General features: G+C 35.0%; 3 pseudogenes; all 3 read right to left on the reverse strand.

Moving 5' to 3' along the window:
- Positions 1–3,026: 3,026 nt before the first annotated feature.
- LOC120182831 lies at positions 3,027–11,633 on the reverse strand (annotated as a pseudogene).
- Positions 11,634–12,694: 1,061 nt separating this feature from the next.
- LOC120183151 lies at positions 12,695–15,606 on the reverse strand (annotated as a pseudogene).
- A 6,814-nt stretch (positions 15,607–22,420) lies between these two features.
- On the reverse strand, positions 22,421–23,781 carry LOC120183115 (annotated as a pseudogene).
- Between the last annotated feature and the right edge of the window lie 726 nt (positions 23,782–24,507).

Raw genomic sequence — 24,507 nt, forward strand, 5'->3', positions numbered from 1 at the left:
TTCGAGTTCTATACTTCCTGAAGGAATAGGGAGCAAACCCGTTTTCAGAAGATTTTTCGAGTTATATACTCCCTGAAAAAATAGGGAGTGGACCCGTTTTCAGAAAACTGTTCGAGTTCTATACTCCCTGAAGCAATAGGTATCAGACCTGTTTGTCGAATATTTTGAAAATCCTATACTCTCTGAAAGAATAGAGAAAATATGTTTTCCAAAGATTTTTCAAGTCTCACTTATCATGAAGTTATAATAGAACGATTTAATCTCTGGAAGTTCTCATGGCCGAAAAAACTCGACCATCCTTGGGTCTTTGCTCTATTCTCGTTGCACGACAATGAGCAAAGAGAGGCAACTGTAAATGCTCGTTTTGTCCGGGATTCTCATTCGAGATTTTACTCCAATTTATATATATATATATATATATATATATATATATATATATACTAATTAGTTATTATTACCAAGTTATGCATGTGATTATCTATTTATATTATCATGTGTGTGTTTAATTATGTAGTGTGTTTAATTATCTATGTAGTTATGCTTGTGATCATATATATATGCATATATATATATATATATATATATATATATATGTTATGATAATTTAATTCACTAAATGAAGGGTTTTATGTTTATAGGCCCGAATTAAAAAATGATAACAATTACAACAAGGTTGGAACAGATGAAGCTCGGAATTCAGCAAACCCAATGACCCAAACTGGCCCAAATACAGATCTGACCCGTTAGGGTTTCCATCGTTAGCAGCAGCCACCATTCAATTCTAGCCGTTGGATCTGTACCCAAATTAACGATCCAAATTGATGGTTATTTAGGGTTTGCTAAAACCCTAATCCTAAAGCAAGCTGCCGCCAACTTCAACAGCCGCCGCACACTAACTCAAGCCGAGCCACTACCGAGCCATTCTCGCCGCCATTGACAAATCTGCACCCAATAGCAAAACAGAAGCAAAATCAGCGAAATCAAACCAAAGTCAAGAAAATACCTAACCCCAAAAATTAGGGGATGATTTCACCTAAACTTGTCATTACACTACCAAACACAAGGAAATTAGTAGCCAACCATAAGTCAAGGGTATTCGGTGAAGAAAAAGAGATAAAATAGGGGGATTCAGAGAGGAAAAAAAGGGATTCGAACAGACCAAAGAAAAAAAAATTCGAACCCAAAGCAAAGAACCAACTCAGAAAGAAAAGAGAGAGCTCATAAGAAACTTACCAAACACTATAATTGTTAGAGGTAAGCCAAAGGTCGCCGATCTCTTCATTTTTTCCCTAAAGGTAAAACTTAGATCTAGGCTTGTATGGTTGTTTTTAGGCCGATTGAAGGTAGTTTTCATGTTAAGTGTGAAAAGAGGAACATTTAGGGGTCGGTTGGCATTCTTCGACCATTGTACGCCGTCGTTGGCCCCGCCGACCGTTGTGGTTGTTTTCTCATCCATAAAGAGAATTGAGAGAATTTTAATTCTCTCTCTCTCTGGTTTTTGAAACAAATAAAATGAAATGATTTTAGACATTGCTTAGGCCTTTTATACTTCAATCGAAACGACGCCATTTTGGTCAGGGGTCTTCTGTGTAATTCCAGCGTGTGGAGCAATTACATTTTGGGTCCCTCCTAGTCTGTAACTTTTGTATTTTAGTCATTTAATGAAACTATGTTGTATTATATTTTGAGCACTAATGTTTTATTAGTTATAATTTAATCCTTGAATTTTAATATTTTTAATTTGTATTATTATTATAGGATTATTTACACTCGTTGTACCTAAAATATGAAGTACTTGCAATAGTGACTTTGAATTTTTATATTTTTTGATTTAATCATTAAATTTATTATATGTGTTAAGGTTAAATTATTTTATACAATAAAACATAAAATATCTCCTTAACTAATTAGGAAGGTATTTTAAATGATTATTGGTATAAAATAATACCGCTGATGTTTGTTGAAAGGATCATAAATTAAATTAAAGTTGAATTTATAAAGTTTACTACAAAGACAATTGATTAATCGACTAGGTACCGATTTAGGGAGCTGTGGGAATGTTAATCCTTCCCCACGCGTAACCGACTCTCGAACTCGAATTTTGGTAACGCATATCTCTATTTGTTGTTTTAATTAAAATTATTTTTTTAATTTAAAATGACAAAACATTTTTGGATTCCCAATCACATCCTAATTAAAGATTGGTGGCGACACCTCGAACCATAATTTTTATTTTTAAAAAAACCCCCCAAATTTTTCAAAATAAGAAATTTTTAAATCACATTTATTCTTTTTAATAAAAAATTAACCAAAAGAGATAAATTAAAAATGGTGTATTTTTTAAAATCTCACTTTTAAAAAAATCGTTTCGACACTTCTCATATTTTCAGGGTACTGTTCGTTGTAAACCTTGGTCAGTCGAACAATACTGAAGGTCTCCATGAAGCTGATAAGAATGAGCTGCATATTCAGCCATGTAATCGACATCGGAGAAACTCCATCGGCCCTGCCATGGGAGATGTTTGAGCTTCTTCTCTTCGTTTTGATGAAAATCCCGAAACAAACATCGAGTTCATCGAGTTGTGTGAGCTTCTCAAGGGCCTGAACCAAGACTCTCCCGAAACAAACATCGGGTTTGGTGAGCTTCTCAAGGGCCTGAACCAAGACTATCATAAAACAGCAGCCATACGGTGGAGATGACGATGAGTGTGATGACGCGGATTGAATCGGAGGGGATTTTAAACAAGGAACTGAATCGGAGGTGGATTTTTAGTACTTGGGATCCTGTGAACGTTCCTTGTTGATTCATGGCAAGAAAGCTGAGGATGCTTAGGAACATATTTGTCAAGACAGATGTCATAGTTGCTCCAACAACAGGGTAGGTTCCTTTTAACTGCTGCATTTTTCATCTATTTTAGCGATCGTTCTTGTCCAAGAAATTCTCTTACAATGTCTAAGAGAGTTTTTTTTTTCATTTTTATTCTTTCATTAATGGGATCAAATAAAACAAAATGAAACCATCTTTTATCAGATCAAATAAAAATAATCAATAGACGTTTAAAAGAGACCAGAAAATTGTTTCTTCATCATTCACTTTTCGACATTTGACAAAGGTATAAGTCGTCTATCCGGACATGATTCTATCTTCTCAAAGTACTTGACAGGCACCACCCCATTCAACCCCTCAGTCAAAATCACTTTGTCGTCTGAAATGTACAGATTCATTCCTTCTACACTCATCAAACAAGATAACATAAGCACCTTTGTTTAGCAAGAAAATATCCATAAAGTTTCTGACATGACTTGAATCAAAAGTTACAAAGGCGTGATTTGCAGTTATTGCTTCAGTTTATAGAATCATCACTGGCCTAAAACTCAAAAGAAGTCCGCTTACCTTCCAAAGCTTTTCTAACATTGAGATAGATCAAAATGTTAACATCTCATCTCATACCTGAAGAAAACAAAAAGTGCCGAATCATCAGAAACAAATCTGCAGCATTTGCTAATTAGTGCTCGGCATTTGCTATTAAAGTTTGTGTCATAAATCGAATCTTAGTAATCCCATTTCATATTCTTTAGCATGAATCCTCTGGTGATCACCAAAACAGTTTGTCATGTATGCCTATCTTAAATATTAAAATCCAAGAGTAAAACGAACGAGTTCCCTATGTCGTTGCTTAGATAAAGTTCAAAGGACCAGAATATCCTATTGGATCCGTTAAAGAAGAATCATAAGAGATGAATAAAAGATATTATATCACCGCAATCATCACATAAACATAGTATCAAATTTCGGTTGCGGTTGTAGTGTTGTGGTTGCGGATGCTGCGGACGTTACGTAACGTGTTGCGGCTGTCGCGGGCGTGATCTCTTTCTCAAAAATCACAATACGTCTAAAATATTATATTTATACATTTTACAGTTATCTTTTAATATACTAATATTAATATACTCTTTTAATATTTTATTTTGAAAATAAAAATTTAATTTCATAGATAAAAATTTATTAAAAACAATTATAAACCATAGAAGTGTTATCATACTGGATAATGGGTACTAACAATTATAATGTTAATGAATAACATATAAACAATATCACTAAAATCATATCAAAATTTTTTATATTTTAACATAAAAATGTTCATTTTACATAACTTAGAAAGAAAAAAAATTTATAACTACAAATATAAAACTTCTATATGTTACAATTCACCACCAAAATAAATGGCGTGGTAGATCTAAAGCATTTACATATTCTTCATTGTCTTGATTTTGATTTCTTCTTATTCCATGTGAAGAAGACATCAAATTATGTGCATCATTGGTAGGAAACATGTTGTATGATAAATGATGACAAAAAAATCCATAACTTGGATTTTTTCAAAGTAAGGTGGATAACATGAATTTGATTGGTAAGAATGAGAACCATAAGATGATTCACTAATTTCATTATCATTTGTAAATGAACTATATGATGATGAACATGCAAATGAATCATAAAAATGTTCTCCCATTCTCCTACGAGTTCTATCATCTTCACCTCTTTTATTTTATGATGCATTTTTTATATACAAACCTGAATTATCATCGTAAGGATATATGGACGTACCTTGATCTCCATGAAAAACAGTAGAATAAATGTGTCCATATTCTAGTTTGTACGTACCTTCATTATCATCACCATGATCATCACAACCACCATAAATATCGTCATCCTCATCCTCATCATCATCATAACTTGACGTCGATAATTGAACATTTTCCTCATTAAATGGAGTAGGTGAATTGTTTATATCTCCACCTTGAGTTTCTTCATCAGTTTCATTAAATATCTCCTCAGGCAATCATGAGAAATTTTGTTCACTAAAAAGTGTAGCATTCTCTCTTTCTTCAATTCATGCATTTAGTAGGTCATTTTCTTCAAAACTATTTTCAAGATTAATCGGATTAAAACCCTTTTATAATTCTTATGCACTTTTTCTTTGCATGTGTCCCAGCTTCAACCTTATATTATAATGGGCAAAAACCAATTTTTGAAGCTTTTTATGCTGGAGTCTATTTCTCTTCTTTGTATAGATCAAACTAAAAGTACTCCAATTACGCACACACCATCACTTTTTTTTTTTGTTAAGGATTATATTCCTTTTTTTAAATTTTTTTATAATATTATTTATTTATTTATTCTTTATATTATAGATTAGATAAAATTTTATAGTTTCATCGTAAATAGATAAAATACATATACTATTATAGTATTATAAAGTGAATTCCTCTCTTATACAAAATTTATATAATAAATAATAATCATATAATTATGATCTTAATGTTAATATAAAAATTTAATTTAAAATTAATCACTTCAATTTTAGATATGAGAAAATCAATTTAAATTTAAATTAATTTAATTTTAAAATAACGTTAATAAATAATTTAATTAATTCTAATTTAAGTAACTAATTTTAAACATAACTATTACGATATTATTAATGATATATATTTATAATCCACTTTTAAGAACTAAATTAGAACAATTCGAGTAATTTTATATTTCAGATAATTTAAAGTTTGTTACGGTGTTACGGCGCAATTTATAGCGTGTTGCGATGTTACATAATAGTTTTTGACCGCAACAATCGTGATGCGGTTCTCTTATCGCGTTACGTCGATATTGTATCACGATAACCTTAAAAACGTTACGATACGGGCATTACGCTACGTTGCGGCGACAATTTAATACTATACAGGTAAAGAGATTTTTCATGATTTCCCACCACTTATCACTTCACCATCCGTCGGCAAGTCACTTGAGAAGTGGACATGCAATCTTTTCATGCGCTTCAAACCTGACTCTAAAATTGATTCCAAATTCCTCTTATAGGTTCCATGTACGCAAACTGTCATTTCTGGGAAAGTCGAGACAATTAAGCAAAATAGAAGACTTAACACAAGAGCATCAAAAATGATGTTCTTACCTTGCACTACATCAGCTGAAAGGATTTCTTTTAATAAGCTTTCAGACTCGACTGTCTGCAATGTGACACGTGCTATCTTTCATTAGATAGTGAACATACATCAACAAAGACGCTCAAAACAACAGATAAGCATAAAGGAAAGATAAGATAAAGAACGAAGGAATTGATTTTTGTTTAAACAAGGATTCATAACCGTTAGAGCGTGACCTTGGTTTGCACGTATCAAAAGCTCCCCATTTTCCTCCAGAAGACTAAATCGTTGCTTATTATCCTTTCTGATGGCCTACAATAAAGAAAATATTCAACCATGAATCATTAGAATTTCGAAAGGAAATCATAAAGCAAGACTATAAACATTTCATTTTTTCCCTTCGGGCGCCGTATAAGCATTTTTCACTGACATCGCTTTATACAGACATTTTAGAGACCGAGAATCGAAACTACGGCTGGTGACAGCTTAAAAGTATCTAAAGAAGCCATTTTAATCTTTCACTACAAAAAAAAAATCATGTTTTAAGGATAGCAACTGGGATATTTTCAAGCAAAACAAGAAACAATTCTCAAGTTACAGTAAACAGAGACAAGAATGCTTTCACTAGTCCTACCTCCTTGATGTCATCAACAGTGTGTGACCTTAAAGGAATATTTGCCAAAGTTTTCAAGTTCAGCTTCAGTAAATCTTCAACTTTTGACATAACCATCGTTTCTCATATTCAAATACAGTTCAGTAGCCATATGCCGCAGAATTCGAGTCCTAAAGATATTAAAACCAAAACAAAATACTAATAAAAAATCACTTCAATCGAATACACCATGTAAGGTATGGCTCATAAATATACTGGTAAAGAGGACAGGGGATGGAACGGAGTGAGTGAAGAAAACATCAACTGTCCTTACAAAAAAAGTCTCGTAGAGGGGGTTACGATTATGTGGGTTGGGGGTGCGGGGGCTACGGCCCCGCGGTACGGTACAGGGTTAATTTTGTAATTATGTACCAGGGTTTTCTATTATAAATAGAGATGTAACCTAAACCTATGAGAATTGAATAAAATTTTCTAGCGCCGCCTAGGCACCGAGGACGTAAGCACATTGTCGAACCTCGTTAAAATTCTTGTGTTCTTTCGTTTACTTTGCCCGATTTATCAACAATTGGTATCAGATGTCAGGAGCAAAATTCGAAGTCGCGAAATTCGATGGTCTGGGTAACTTCGGATTATGGCAAACGAGGGTGAAGGATCTGTTGGCACAGCAGGGGATCCTAAAGGCTTTGCGACCTACAAAGTCGGCGTCGATGGAGGAGGAAGATTGGGAAGAATTGCAACAACGAGCGGCAGGAACCATACGATTATGCTTGGCGGACGAGGTTATGTATCACGTCATGCATCTATCGTCTCCAGACGAAATTTGGAGGAAGTTGGAAAGTTAGTTTATGTCCAAATCCTTAACGACAAAACTGTATCTAAAGCAGCGGCTGTATGGGCTGAAGATGCAGGACGATCATGATTTGGCGCAACACGTGAATGTCTTCAATCAAATCGTTTCTGATTTGGCTCGGCTTGATGTAAAAATTGAGGATGAAGACAGAGCGATGATTTTGTTGTGTTCGTTGCCTCCCTCTTACGAACACATGGTGACTACTCTTACATATGGGAAAGAGACTATCAACGTTGAGGAGATTACTGCAGCCTTGTTGGCTCACAACCAGCGGAAGCAGAATGCAGGGAAAAACTCTCAAGCCGATAGCTTATATGTCAAGGGTAATCGAGACCGTGGACGGAAGCCAGAGAAGGCATGGTCTGGAAAGCGGAATTCCAGATCCAAATCTAAGGATAAGAAGACAATTCACTGCTACAAGTGCAAGGAGGCGGGACATATGAAGCGAGACTGTCCGAAGTTGAAAAAGCAAACTGATGAGAAGCGTGATGTTTCATCCAAGTCTATGAACGTGGTCGAGGATGACAATTCTGATTGCAGTGAGGGTGATATGCTTTCTATTTCAACGACTCAATTGACGGATGCGTGGATTCTTGATTCTGAATGTTCTTATCATATCACGCCAAATAAGGAATGGTTTTCGACATACAGGTCAGTTAATTTTGGTTCTGTTTATTTGGGTGATGATTGATGTTGGAATATTGTTGGTATTGGTGATGACAGAATTAAGATGTATGATGGCTCTGTTCGAACGTTGAGTGGTGTTCGACATATCCCAGATTTGAAGAATAATTTGATTTCTTTGGGAACTTTGCACAAGAATGGTTTTATCCCTAAGGCTGATGAGGATAGGGAAACCATTCGGATTGTTAAAGATGCTTTAACTGTGATGAAAGGAAAGATGACTGCAAGAAATATTTATAGATTGTTAGGGAGTACCGTTGCAGGTGGAGTTCATTCTATTAAGTCCTGTGATGATACTACAAAACTGTGGCATATGCGTCTTGCTCATCTTAGTGAACGTGGTATGACAAAATTACACAAAAGAAATCTGTTGCATGGTGTCAAAAGCTGTAAGCTCGATTTTTGCAAGTATTGTGTTCTTGGTAAACAGACTAAAGTCCGTTTCAAGACTGCGAGGTACACAACTCAAGGGATTCTTGATTATGTGCATTCTGATGTATGGGGGCCTTCCACGACATCGTCTTTGGGTGGATCTATGTATTATGTTACTTTTATTGATGATTTTTCACGGAAAGTTTGGGTGTATTTTTTGAAACAGAAATCTGAAGTTTTTGAGAAGTTCAAGCTATGGAAAGCTGAGGTAGAAAACCAAACAGGACGAAAAATCAAGTGTTTGCGATCTGACAATGGTACGGAGTACACAGATTCACAGTTCTTACACTTCTGTAAGGAGCACGAGATTAAGAGACATTTTACAGTGCGCAAGACACCACAACAAAATGGTGTTGCGGAACGGATGAACAGGTCGTTGAATGAAAGAGCCAGATGTTTGTGGTTGAATGCGGGGCTTCCCAAACACTTCTGGGCCGAGGTTGTTAACATGGCGTGTTATCTTATCAACAGATCGCCAAGGGCATCATTGGCTGGGAAAGTTGCAGAAGAGGTATGGACTGGTCATGATGTTAGTTTTGATAACTTACGGATTTTTGGTTGCCCTGCTTATGTGCATGTACCTGCTGATGAGAGATCCAAACTTGATGCAAAATCGAAGGAGTGCATTTTTCTGGGTTACAAGAAAGGTGTCAAAGGATTCAAGTTCTGGGATCTAGTTGCGAAGAAAATTGTGATCAGTAGAGATGTTGTTTTTGATGAACAATCCATGTTGCAACAGAAGAAAGACACGACAGTGGTGGATTTCGAGCAGTTTACAGTTGAGAAACCAAAAACTTCTCAACCGACTTCTGGTGATTCCACTACGGATGATTTGCAAGATTATAGTCTCGCCAGAGATAGGGTGAGACGGACGAATATAAAGCCTCCGAGTAGATTGGGTTTTGAAGACTTGGTCTCTTTTGCACTTATTGTTAGCAGTGATGATCCGATTAATTTTCATGATGCTGTTACTAGTCAGGAAAACGACAAGTGGATGACAGCCATGGTTGAGGAGATGGAGTCTTTGAATCACAATTGTACATGGGAGTTGGTTCGCCTTCCTGAGGGTAAAAAGCCGATTGGTTGCAAATGGGTGTATAAGAAGAAACCAACAGTAACAGAAAATGAGGGGGAGAAGTTCAAGTTCAAGGCTCGTTTGGTAGCAAAGGGTTTTTCACAGCAGAAAGGAGTTGATTATGATGAAACTTTTTCTCCTGTGGTCAGGCACACTTCAATCCGAGCAATACTTGCATTAGTGGCCAGTTGGGATTTGCATTTAGAGCAGATGGATGTTAAAACTGCTTTTTTGCATGGTGATTTAGAGTAGCAGATCTACATGCGGCAACCTGAAGGTTTCACTCAACCTGGAAACGAGCATTTAGTTTGCAGATTGAAGAAATCTTTGTACGGGTTAAAACAGTCTCCGAGACAGTGGTATAAATGGTTTGACTCCTATATGATCAAGATTGGCTACAACTGATGTGAGTATGATTGTTGTGTCTATGTTAAGAGCCTTAATGATGGTTTTTTTATTTTTCTATTACTGTATGTTGATGATATGTTAATTGCTGCGAAGAACATGGATGATGTTATCGGTTTGAAAACTTTATTGAGTCAGGAATTTGATATGAAATATTTAGGTGCTGCAAAGAAAATTCTTGGAATGGAAATTTGCAGGGACAGAGACTCAAGGAGACTGTGGCTATCTCAACGGGGTTATGTTGAAAAAATGCTAGAAAGGTTTGCGATGAGCAGCGCAAAACTAGTTAGCACTCCATTGGCGAACCACTTTAAGCTCTCATCAGAACAGTGCCCTAAGACAGATAAGGAAGCTGAAGATATGGCAAAGGTTCCGTATTCTAATGCTGTTGGCTGCTTGATGTATGCAATGGTATGTACTCGTCCTGATTTAGCTCATGATGTTAGTCAAGTTTGTAAGTAAAATGTCTAAACCTGGTAAGCAACATTGGAAAGTAGTCAAGTGGATCTTTCGATACTTAAAGGGTACTGTGGGACATGGAATTGTTTTTGGTAGTCAACGAGATAATCCTTTGGTTGTAGGATATGTGGATTCAGACTATGCAGGTGACTTGGATAATAGAAGATCTACGACAGTGTATGTTTTTACTCTTGGTGGAGGACCTATTTGTTGGAAGTCTACTGTTCAATCTGTAGTGGCACTATCTACAACTGAAGCTGAGTACATGGCAGCGGCTAAAGCTGCAAAAGAAGCTTTATGGCTCACTGGTTTAGTGAAGGAGTTGGGTGTTCAGCAAGGTGGAGTTCAGCTGCTTTGCGACAATCAAAGTGCTATTCACTTAGCTAAGAATCAGGTATATCGTGCTAGAACTAAGCACATTGATGTATGTTTTCACAAGATCAGAGAGTTGGTTGCATCTGAAGAGATTTTGTTTCAGAAGGTACACACTGATGAGAATGCCGCTGATATGTTCACCAAGCCAGTTACGATAGACAAGTTCAAGCATTGCTTGGACTTGTTGAATGTTTCAAGTTGTTAAAGAACTAAGGTAACCCAACCCACATTGAATGTTTTCTAAGGGGCATGATATTCGCCAAGGTGGAGATTTGTAAGGTATGGCTCATAAATATACCGGTAAAGAGGACAGGGGATGGAGCGGAGTGAGCGAAGCGAACATCAATTGTCCTTACAAAGAAAGTCTCGTAGAGGGGGTTACAATTATGTGGGTTGGGGGTACGGGGGCTGCGGCCCCGTGGTACAGTACAGGGTTAATTTTATAATTATGTACCAAGGTTTTCTATTATAAATAGAGATGTAACCTAAACCTATGAGAATTTGAATAAAATTTTCTAGCGCCGCCTAGGCACCGAGGACGTAAGCACATTGCCGAAGCTCGTTAAAATTCTTGTGTTCTTTCGTTTACTTTGCCCGATTTATCAATACACCCCATGGTTTTAAGAAAACCCAATGGAGAGAAAAGAATTTTTAGAATGTTCTAAACTGCAAGATCGCTTACAATAGTCGGCCAAAAGCATCAATTTTGTCCTTTCCCCCGCCACGGCCTCTGGATCTTTCTCGATCATTTTTCATCTCTTGGCCTCTTCCTCTGCCTCCACTGTCAAATCCCCAAAAACTAACTAATTTGTTTCATTCGCAACTAAATCTTCTCCATTAAAATTCTTTTATTTTTTTACTATAATCACCTATATCTTATCTACTAATTTTCGGATAGGATATTATAAGAGCAACTTTTTCAATATAGTTTGTTTCATTTGTAAATATCAGAACTCAAAAACCTGATATTGTTTAAATGATTTAGTGTATCATTCTATTAGATCACCTAGTTATTGATAGCACGAACTAAGCGACCTCAATTATAAATAAATTATTATTGCTCTTTGAGATCCTGAGTTCGAGCATGATAAGTAACCATCATTTGTTATAGGAAAAATACTATTTGCATTGCTGTGCAAAGGTATAAAATCTCCATAGAATTATCTATGAACATATATTATCTTATACTTACCTCATATTAATAAAAAATATATTTATTTAGACAAAAATAAAAGCCAAAGCTTGATTTATTTTCATTTGTTGTATTAAACCATGAAAATATTTTGGTTTCTCGATCAAATGGATTATTTAGAAAAATAATGCTCTTAAAAATAAAAATAAAAACTGAGAAATAAAGATGATCTAACATTAATAAGATTATTATTATAGTAGAGAATAAAGCAATCATCTTCTGTTGATGATATTATACAATTAATCACATGTTATCGACGATTTACAATAACTTTTTAAATCGAGCAATATTATAGTTTGTTATCTATAGTTATACGAAGTCTTAAGTAATTGATTTTTTCTCTCTTTTTACCCCTCAGCTTTCCATTTGATTATCGAATTTATGGTTCATACTTGTGAAGTACTAATTCATAATATCATGACGTGATTAAAGAGAACGAAGCTACTATTTCTGACCAACAACTCTGCTAAGTCAAGGCTCCAATATGCTAACAAGTTTCGTTCTATTGGTCTTTTTGTCTTTCTGGCTTAATTTTAGTGTGTAACAATCTAATTTAAAGTCAATTTATGATAATTATTAACTTAAAATATTTATTCAACCCAAAATAGAATACAATTTATAATATTTTTTATTACAACTTAAAATATTATATTATAGTAGGTTACAATACAAATGAAATAAGATGCTAGATTTTCAGCTAAAAACGGGGCAACCTTCAACTTGTATTCCAGGAGCAGTGGGGCAACTTGCCAGGGGGCAGTGATCATCTAACAGGGCACCCCACCATTTAGGTCCATTAATATCCCACATCTGTAACGTGAAGTAGCAGAGGATGGCCATGAAAGCTACCCCAACATCTAACCCAGCTGACAGAATGTAGTTGTGGCGAGCCCACCAGCCCTTGTACCTCCTATACACTAATAGGTTGAACACCAACCCTACCGTACCCCAACACCAGTAGTTCACAACCCTGGCCGCCGGTAAATACCCGGAACCTCCAACGATTAAGGGCATGTTAATGAGCTTAATCCAGTTTTGGTCCGGAAACATACGAGACAGTGCCCATACAGGAAATGGTGCGAGGATGCCGATAAGAAAGAAGTAGTTCATCTTCGAGTACAATCCGAGACGACCGAACATTCGCAATGGTCCGACTACTCCCCAAATGATGGAGGCATTGTAGAATATGTCATCCCCAGGGCATGTCCAGGGGCTTCCTTGTGGCAATTTAGATGGATCACAGATATGCTCCACTGTTGTGAGGAGCCACCAAGCAGTCCCGAAATAGACAGAAGACGCTACCATTGTTCCGACCAGCTTCAGTAATCCGCACATTTCAGGTCATAAAGCTAGCTAGCTATGTATCGTTACAAGAATCAAATCTATGTAGTTAAGAAATTACCTGCACAACAAACATCGACTTCGGAGGAATTTTCATATAATGGCCTAGTTTGAAATCCTGCAGAAACATTATTGCCTGCGCCGCGCTTATGTAGCCGTAGGTCTTGAAAACAACATTTGCCAGTGGTTTTCCCGGATAAATGTAACCGATAATCAGCTCAGTAATGACATTTAGTCCTGGTTGCTGCATATATAGATATGGTGAACCGAATATAACAAATTAGCAGACGAACAGGGTGTGGTTCAAAAATATACCTGGTTCGTGGTAGCCATAATCACGCCAATAGGGAGAGTGAAGAACATAGCCAAGCCAATTGCCAAAAGGACTCCCAGTAAGGGAGCTGGAATTGTCTTCCAAAGCCTTCGGAAATAAGCATGGCGAGTCCGATTACGATAATCAACAGCATGTAAAACCACCATTGTGGGACTGATTTGTAGTTTTTCTTCATCAATCTGTAATGAACATCACTCAACTTATCCCCCAATGCTGATCTTGTTTGTTCCCAGATTGTGCTGCAAATACAAAGTATTTTTTTAACCGAAAGTGCTTCGACTGCCGAATTCTAAATCTCAATATATAAGTACCTTACCGTCCATGAAAAAGTACAACATGAGACACTGTAGCGGCCAGTGTGGCAAAGCTAATACCATAAGCATATACAAAGAAGACACTCAAGTTAATTTTGCTGTAGCCATCATATCCTTGCTGGTTGAATTCGTAGGTTGTGAAATTCAAAACTCTTGAAACATTGTATTTTCCGCCATCATCGGTGAACACGTGCGACGAGATGATCGGAAATCTCATAGCATCATATGAGTTACTCCAGTAAGCTATAGGGATTAATATATAAACAACAATGATAAACCCCAGCATTATGTTTATTATAGCAAATGCAGGGGTGGCTAATGGAGACTGTAAAAAGCTAGCCACTGTCGACCAATCCAAGGCAAATGATCCGACCCCAAGTCCACCTCGACCGGCTCCGATTATTTGGGCGGTCACCGAGTCCTTCCATATCCAGCAAACAAAAGATAAAGCAGTGATCGATGGAAAAAGATAGTTGGGAACAATATAGTATGCGAAGCTTGATAAGAACACCACGAGGAAGAACTGCAGCCTCGTTAGGCCACCTTTTGACCGAACCTCGTCATCATGCAATGCCCTATGAATACAGTTAACGAGTTGGAAATTGCAAACAGCTATAAAGTAATAGGAGATAAAAAGAATCCAAAGAGAAAGCACCTAAATAGGGAGACCTGCACAAGGTTGTTAGGCCACCACATATACGGCGAATCAACGAGAAACTTTCGGAACATGCCAGCCCATCCATATCCAAGCATCTGAATATTCCAAAAGAAACAATGATGGTAAGAAACATACGAGACTGCAATAGCATCCCTTACGCCCGTAATAAAAAACCGACCTGCGTAGTTTGAGCTAACAACAAAGCAGCCAAAGGGTGTATCTGACCGTGATAAAAGGCCTTAACAATGGTAATAATGTTCACTGCATAAACATTGGTGGAACCAGAATTTGCAAATATAGTAATCAGGACATGCTCTTTCATGTTAAAAGGGCCTGGATTTAATGAGAACGACCATTTCGTTGAAGGAATCTTTAGCGATTTGCGTGGTAGATATGCTGCCATAAGCTTTCCAAGTGGAAGAACAATGATTTGTGCTGAGACCGAAGATATTTGCAATGAATTTTGGCGATACTGGAAGAACTGGTTCAAGAATGACAGAACAGCACATGAGGTTATCCCTAATGCCCATGTTCGAAAAGTCAAACACGGCAATGTTGGATCATCACGAATCGGGACAGTGAGTCGAACTTGCTCTATGGGAGAATCATTTACCTCTTCATCTGCATAACATGTTAAACATGTTCATTATTGGAAAGTGGAAACTATATACTGGACTATATAACTAGATATATACATATATTCTATTCATGGAATGACGCTCGAGACTAAAATGGAAATTTACCGGAGCTTTCGGGGATGTCGACGTTACCGATCTCTTTGGCACGGTGAGACGGAGTAATCACTTTAGAATCTTGATGCTCCATGCCCTCTAAACAGTTTGAATTTAGCAACATAAATAGAAAATATATGGATACATAAACTAAGCTTTATATGTATGTATATGGCAAGTATATTGGTATATATTCGCAATAACTAATGTTTGCAGCCTCTGCTTTCGCCGAAGTGAAGCAGAGATATCAAAGAAGTTGCTGATAGAATAATTCTTGGAATCACATGTGGTGATGGGAGTGGGGCGTTGAATCTTCTATACAAGATATTTTATTTTTGGCTCAATACTTGTTTTGGCTCCATAATATAGTTAAATTATTTTTTTGGTACCGAGAACAATTTTTTTTTATCAGTTTGACTTGTAGTTTTTCATGAACAAGATCAAAATTGGGTCAAGTTTATACATAAGATTTAGTCCATTTCATGTTCGTCTAATTGTACAAAAGTCATTTCAAGATAAAAATATTTTTTTAAAAATTGATAATTTAACAATAGTATAGGGGTTAAAACAGATATCGAACCTTTATTTTTTTATTATATAGAACAATATTTATATCGTCAGAAGAATCAAAGGTAGACGGTTGATTGAGAAGAAAAAGGTTGACGATTGGCTTACCTAAAACAATTATATGGCCACAATTAATTATGCATGCCAAAAGCAAGAGGATGGACATTGCCGCCTGCCTTATACTCAATTCTTGTATTGTCTAAGGCCTGTTGAGGGGTATAGATTAAAAGTGTATTTTATTAGTTGTATTTTTTTTTAAAAAAAAAGTGTGATTAGTAGAATGTGTTTTTATTTTATATAACATATTTAATAAATAAATATTATTTTTTATAAATATTTTTTTAAAATACTAATTTTTCAAATAAATTTAAAAATCTGTATTGTTGAAATAGAAATCAGTACATAAATGCGAAAATTAAATATGTTTTGGTATAGAAAAATTGTGACAGCAACATAAAATAATATTTATGCGACTAGAATACATAATAAATAATCATTTAAACAAATGAAAAACATATAAAATGTTACGATTTGCATAGAAAGAATACAAAAATGAATTTCCCTATGTAATTAGATGCTTTTATAAGGAATATATATGATTGGTGCACTGCATGGTACAAAACCTACTTTAAGGTTTGGTTTGGTCGCTATATAATTAGCCTAGTATGACATAAAAAAGTTGTCATGGTCACGTTGATATGACGAGTTTCAATAAAAAATATATTTAATAGATCTGATCTTGAGGTCTAATTTTTATTATTTTTTTGAAACTTGTTATATCAACATGACAAGTTCTATTAAAATAATATTATTTTTTTGAATTTAGACTATTTTTAAAAAATTATATTTTTGGGAAAAAATTATGAAACTCGTCATATCGAAGTGACGAATTCCAACAGTCATATTGATTATTTTTTTTATTAAATAAAAAATATTAACTCATACATCATATTAGATTAGAAACATTAACTCCAACATTATATTACAATACAATAGAAGCATTAAGTTACACACACATCTTAGTCTTCATAGTCAATTGACTCATCCGATGTTAAGTTAAGTTCTTCAATCATCCATTCTTTCTCTTGTTTCATTCTATATAAAAATAGTTCATGTTCTTGAAGTTCAACTTCTATATTATCAAATACGTTAGAAGATTTTGTTTTTTATGTGGAAGGAGTTGTGGCTTGCTTGTGATACTAGACAAAAAAATCAACATTACTCATCGAATTGGTAATGTATTTGTCAATCATTGTTTGAACTACAACATCATTTTTCAGGTAATCCATTGATGAATGTTATGGAACCAAAGAGGTTGGAAACCTGAACAGTAGTAAAGAAAGTGTTAAATCTTCAGTAGCTCCAACCTTGTTTGAAATTTTCATCATAAAGTAGAAAAGTCGAATGTCTCCCATGAAGGAGATGGTGAAAGATTTCTCATCACAATAAATTGTTGTTGAAATTGTTACCATGTAAATTTTTGGAATAAGAACTTGAACAATGAAGTTTTGCGTCTGATATAGGCATGGCTATATATAGCACTAAAAAATTATGGTGAATTATGATAGGGTATGATGAATTATTAAATATGGTTAAAAACATCATTTAATTGTCTGATATATCACCAAATTGAAGTGATTGGGCATTGAAAATTTTGTGTCATTGTGTATTAAAAGGTCTATGAGAAAATGACGTTTTTCATTAAAGCATTGGCCAAAAATATCATTCAATGATATGATATATCACTTCAATGATATGATATATCACCGAATTGAAGTGATATATCACTAAAAAGTTTCATGTCATTGTGCATTAAATGGTCTCTTAGATAAAAGACATATTTCAATAAAAAAATAGGTTATTCAATGGTATGATATATCACTGAATTGAAGTGATATATCACTGAATTGAAGTGATAGATCACTGAAAAGTTTCTGTCATTGTGCATTAAATTGTCTCTGAGAAAAAAGATGTTTTTCATTAAATAATTGGCCAAAAACATCATTGAATGGTGTGATATATCTTTTAAATTTAAGTTATATATCACTGAATTTTTTTTATCATTGTACACTAATTGGTCATTGATGATAGCTCGTTTTTCTTTTAAATATACTTATGTTTTGTAAATCTTCACAAAACTTTTACTTTTTACAACTTCATTAAAGCCAAAAAAAAATCTCAAACAATGGTTAACAAAAATTTCACAATTGTCCATTCCAATGGTCAAATTATACAAATTAACGATGGTGTTGTCTTTATGTCATAGAGGCCAATAAACATGATGTTCCTTGTAGATGTATCTCATTGTCAAGCGAAGAAGAAAATTGAAAGAAAACTTGAAGCTTTTGTTTCATGTTTGAGTTATCGACACACAACATCAGAGATTCCACTCACATATGGAGCAATCTGGCTTGAGGATGATGACGATGTTGTTGTTATGTTGGGCTGCATCAATCATTAAATAATTAGATGATTGAGATTTAAGCTGAAACAATAAATCCATCAGATCTGCCTACCTCATCAACAACTACACCTACTGCTGAAGTAGTAGGACCATCTATACCGTATGAAAGTAGTGCAAATGATAACCTTATTAGGTGATTCGGTGAAAGCTTGCTGAGTTTAGCGAGGATAATGAAAATATCTTTCCAATGATGGAAGATGACGACACACTAATAGTTAATGATTCTAATATAGTTGAAGTTGATGATTCTGATATCACTGAGGCTGCTTCAGAGGGATAAGGTTTAAATATAGAGGGTGATGTTTGCACTAGTAGAAAAACCCCTTTAATGACGCACATTGCGCGTCATCTATGGGTGCGGATGACACACATTTGCCTGTCGTTGAAGCCACCGATATGAATTTAAGATGACGCGCAACTGTGCGTCATAAATTTATGACGTGCAACTGTGCGTCATAAGTTTATGACGCGCATTTATGACGTTCATTGAGCATCATTGAAGCCTCCATCATAAATTAAGATGACATACATTTGTGTGTCATAAATTTATGACACGCATGTATGACTTACATTGCGTGTCATTGAAGCACACGCCATTAAAAAAAATGACACACATTCGTGTGTCGTGATTGTATTTCGTAAATTATTGTTATATATATATATATATTGTAGATTGACAAATAATCAAACTAAATCACATTTAATGCCTCATAATACTAAATATTTATCATATTATATAAGCAATCCATTTGCATACAATATATTCATATTAAGTTACAAACATAATATCCATCACCTATGGCTATTTGAAAACAAAAAACCAAGAATGTTCTTAGATTATCACAAGAAGATACTAACAGATTATAAGATCTTAGATACAACTCCTCTAGCTTCTTCTGCAATTTTGAAGTTGCTTCTTCAGAGTCGAGAACTCTTGAAACAGGCTGCGAATGAGCATTGGCTTCAACTGAACTAGTAGGAACATCAGATGCACCAACTGTTCCCGAACCCTTCCCAAAATTAGAGCTGATCACCTTTGGTTTCCACTCCTTATTTGAACCAACTGCTGATGACATATAGGAATTAATACTTTTCATATATTAATCAAGCATCAACTATCTTCAGGTGAGAACATAAAGTAGTCCAAACATTTTTAAAGAGCAAACATTTTCATTTATGGTTATCAAGTCATCACTCATCACTAAGTAATATGAAAAGAATGAAAAGTCAAGTAAATTTGTGGTAAATGTATCTTAAGCTTTAAAAGCTTTACTTTTCATTTCTCACAGTTACACTGTTATTTAAGGGGATAAGTCTATTTACATATGGGTAATTCACCCATCCTTCTCGGTTATAATGACGATTTTCATTCAAACTTGCTACTGAATTCTATTTCGCTTAGAGGAAAAGGTGATTGATATCTATTTACCAAAATTAGTTATAGATTCCAATGATTATAAGGAGTAACATAGTGGGTTTGAACTCTGAACATCCTTAATAAATCAAACAAAGGAGGGCATTGAAATAAACTTTCCTGTTCTAAGTGAATTTAGATAATTTTCATCTCTAACAAATAACGCACATATCTTGATATCTAGGTTAGATCGAGACAACTTAAGCATCCATGTACAGTCCAACAAAAAGCCAAAAATCGGTTTTTTTTTTGTATCAGAAGGATTATAGCACAAAATCCACAATGTTTCTCTGGATTTACCCAATAAAGCCATAAAACCAATAAAACACCATCTAAGTTTCATCAGCAATTACCAATATATAGAAAAGTTACAAAACAACATTGATTTAGAAACTGAAAAGTTAAATAATAATTCATTCTACCTGCAGGTTTCTTTGATTTGGATCCATTAAATCTGTTATTTTCTCATTGTATATCTGCAAAAGAAAATTGAAAATGAAGTGATAAGGAACAAGAATAGTACAACGCTAAGCAGTCCAATTATGTCAAAACTAAGAATCAAAATAATTCAATTATGTTTATCAGTATGCTTAATTCACAACTTCTAAACGGGAAATATAGTACAACTCAAATACCCACCTTGGCACATAGAACTCCAATTACAATCCCTCTAAGGTGGGAAAGACAGACAATAATGCATAAAGTATGGAAACAGGAATTACTCAATCGCACTGATTTAGTAAATTAGATTACTAAATTACATACCGATCAGCTGGTAACCACATAAGTCACATATAATTTATGTCCTCGGGAATAGACTATTAATAGTAATTTAACTTTGAAATAGGCTTGCGATACTATATGCATGAAAAATAGAATACACAAAGGATATCATAAAAGCAAAAATAAGAAATTCATAGATCAGGTAAAAGCATAGTAGCAGATCCCCAAACAACGGGAACTAATTAACAACACATAAAATATTAGGAACAAAAGGCATATTGACAGTGGAACTTACATTTTATTAAAGAACGTTTCCAATAATACTGAGAATTAAGCTTATTGATTACAAATAATAATGCATTAATGCTTACCTTTGGGACAAGAACTTCCCATATTGCCACTGCCTTCAAGTCTAAAAATAAAATTAACAACCAAAAAATTCAATAAGAATAGACTCTAACCAATTGACGAGAGAGCCACTAACTAATAAAAACTAGCATACCATGGTTACAAAAGTCAATGCCAGGGAGAAGACCCTCCATCGAGACAGTTTCTTCTTGTTTAGATGTGGAAGTTGCTCCATTGACTTTGTTATCATTCTCATGACCTCAAATCCTGATATAAACCCAAAATAAATAAAAATCTTTAACCTCAGCTCCATGTTAATACAATAAACTTTCACCTGTGAAAGCAAATAAGAGGAAAGATCCAGGCATAAAAGTGGTAAGAACTAAAGTGTAACCTCACTTTTTCCATCAATTTCATTAACAGGCTCTCCACTTAGTCCACTATGACTGATGGTCACCTCAGAACTTCTTTCAACTGGATAGGTTGTCTCAATATCTTCTTGAATTTGGGGAAATACATAAGAATTTGGAAGATGAAGGTTCAGAGCACGAGACCAAAATATAGAATTCGCCCTAGCATTACAGAAATCACGCTATATTAACCACCAAAGTTTGAAGTGCAAGGAATGTCATCATATCATAGTTAATCTCCTTCATTGTCCCCCCCCCCCCATTTTAAGAGAGAATAAGAAAGAGTTCATTTTGAGGAGATCCCTACCAAAGGAAATCTTCAAAGCAGACCTCACTGCAAAAGAAGCATTAACAACAATTCATAATTGGGAAAAAGGAAAATAAACACACTTGATTCCTACTTTATTCGATGTAATTAATACCGACCTTTCTAAAACTCCATCAAGAGCAAGAAGTTTATTCACCAAACCCTTCACTTTATCTTCGTACACAGAAATCAAACCCTTTTTCTATAAAATAATTACACTAACTGTCATCATCATGGGTAGTCAAATTACATGCATTTCATCTTCAAGAGAAACGTTAAACTATATGCTTATATTTACCCATAATTCAGTTGCTCTATACAAGATTGTTCCTCTCAATTCCAGCATATCATCATCGGTAAACCATAACAGATTCCCAAAAGTGGTGGGAAGCATATCAAGATACCTGAACCAGTCTTTAAATCCACATAAATAATAAATAAAAGAAAACTAAAAGCAAACAATCAAATATGTTAAGTACATACGGTTTCCACGAAGAATTCTTTCGGAGACGTTCCACAATAAGAAATAAAATCATTAAAAACCTATCATCAACTTCTCCTTCTTGAAACATCGCTCTACACTCTGCTCCAATTAAAGGATCTTGCAAATTTATTAAATTCAACTTTGTATACTGTCAGGTTTACTTGGACTAAATAGCTCTAATGAACAAATCGAAAAATTTAATAGAAAATCACATAGTAGCAACTGTAAATGCAGTATGGACAGAGGACTTAATGAAATGCTCTATTTGAACCAGAGATGTTACCAGTTCGACAGTGTTTATATCATACTCCCAAGTTGTCCTGGCCTCAAATCCCTCCCAGCAGCAAATTGGATCTTCCAGAACAAATATTAAAGATTTTAATCAGCGAAGAAAAATAAATTTAAAGGAAAATTCTTGAGAGGAAAGGGAAGTATACCTCAAAACATCTTTGCAACTGATCCAACTTTCCTCTGACTATACCCTAACAAAAAGTTGGGAAAAATGAACAAAAATCGTAGAACTCATTCCCTTAAAATTCAACAAAACATCCAATGGACTTGATGCAACCAACATTTACAACCTATAGTGCCATTGTCAGACAAAGGGTATATCCATTTTAGTTAGAAAGTGGAATAAAACAATTCAGAAAGGCATTAAAATTTTTCAAGATATTCTAAAGACTTGGTTTCTTCACATTACGAAGTCAAAGTGGCACGTTCAATGAATATCAAAATAACTATAACCACTACAATGGAATGAGGCTGGCAACTATAGCATATTTAGATGATCAAATGCCCTCTTAACTCAACTACAATACCTTGTTCGTCTCAGCAAGTGTAAGGACATTGAGTTACTTTAACTTAAGAAGTTGATCAGGGACCAGTTGAGGAAGGCTGCCACTATTGCCTAATCAAATAGTTTAAGCAGCCAGAGTTGGTCACATTATGATGTGAATAATAACTATAACAACAATCAAAGACAGAAATAATCAAGTGGATTAATTAAGTGAAGGGTAACATTTAGAAGAGTAAATCTAGTAATCTTGAAGAGATTTACACGGTAGTGACAAATGTTTACTACTAATGATCTTCAAATTATCTCGAATAGAAAAGATACGGGTACAAGTGAAACAAGTGTATTGAAAACATCACAAACTTGTCACAAACAATAAAACACAGGTTTTCCAGCTTACTCTTGTAATCGCTCCATGTGCCATGGGCAAACAACCGAAGCACCTCCAGGTACACCGAGTTTTCAGTTCCGTCAAGCTGCCAAGGTATATAGGTTTCTTATAAATTACAAGTAAACTAAAGCATCAAACTGAAAGTGAAGCAATGAATAAAACTAAAACACCAGACTATATTGACAGAAAAAAAACAGGAAGAAATGTTATTAAGCTATGTGCAGCAAAAAAAAACTGATGACGGCTTTTATTTCTCAGATTGAGGAAAGTAGGGGAAAGAAAATAAAAGAAACTGATAACGGAATAGGTCTTTACCTCAACGACGGTGGGCACGACAATAATCTCAGAGAAGGCGAAGAGTGAAGGATGAGACGTCACTTCGACGATAACGAAAACAAGGGTCGTCCCCTTCTGAGCCGACACTTGATTAACTAAGTGATTGATGAACTCGACTTGCTTTTGCTCTATATCCATCTTAAAAACTCGAACCCCCGACCACAAACCAGAGGGGGAAAAGAAAAAGGAAATGAAAATAATTTGAAGAATGTTACTGAAAACAAAACAAAAAACACGGAGAGAGAAGCTTTCAGGAAAATAAAGAAACAAGTTAGGGTTTTGGCGTTGGAGAGAAAAGGAGAGAATGAAAGGAGTTCAAAACATTAGGCGTGAACTGATTATGAGGGGAAGAAGCGGGAAAGGATAAAAATAATGGGGGGAAATTAAAAGATGACTTTTACATATGACACACAATTAAAAAGTGTACTCCGTGTTTTTGCAAATTTTTTGGATTATGACTATTAAATATGACACACATTATTGTAAGTCATAAATCGTTCAGATTTTAAAAAACATGACATTTTTTTATGACACACATGTTTTGCAAGTCATAAATTAGTGTGTTTCATCGTTCGTGTGTCATTAAAGGTATATTTTCTTGTAGTGTTGGGAAGAAGCAGTTTCACGGGGTTATGGATTACAGAATGCTCTAACTGGTTGGTCCTATTTACCAATATCCCCTCAACCCCAAATGACTGAACCTCAAATGCCTCACTATCATCATCCACTTGCAATGCATGATATTAATTACGGTGCTATGAGGAATCTTGTGATTCTTGATATGTAAGATATTTGTGCTACCCACTGGGGTACCTCCGAAGTGGGATCAACATGAGGCTAAGAATTCTACCACATAAAATAGTA

Source organism: Hibiscus syriacus, unplaced genomic scaffold (genome assembly GCF_006381635.1).
Source record: "Hibiscus syriacus cultivar Baekdansim isolate YM2019G1 unplaced genomic scaffold, ASM638163v2 tig00112738_pilon, whole genome shotgun sequence".
NCBI lineage: Eukaryota > Viridiplantae > Streptophyta > Magnoliopsida > Malvales > Malvaceae > Hibiscus > Hibiscus syriacus.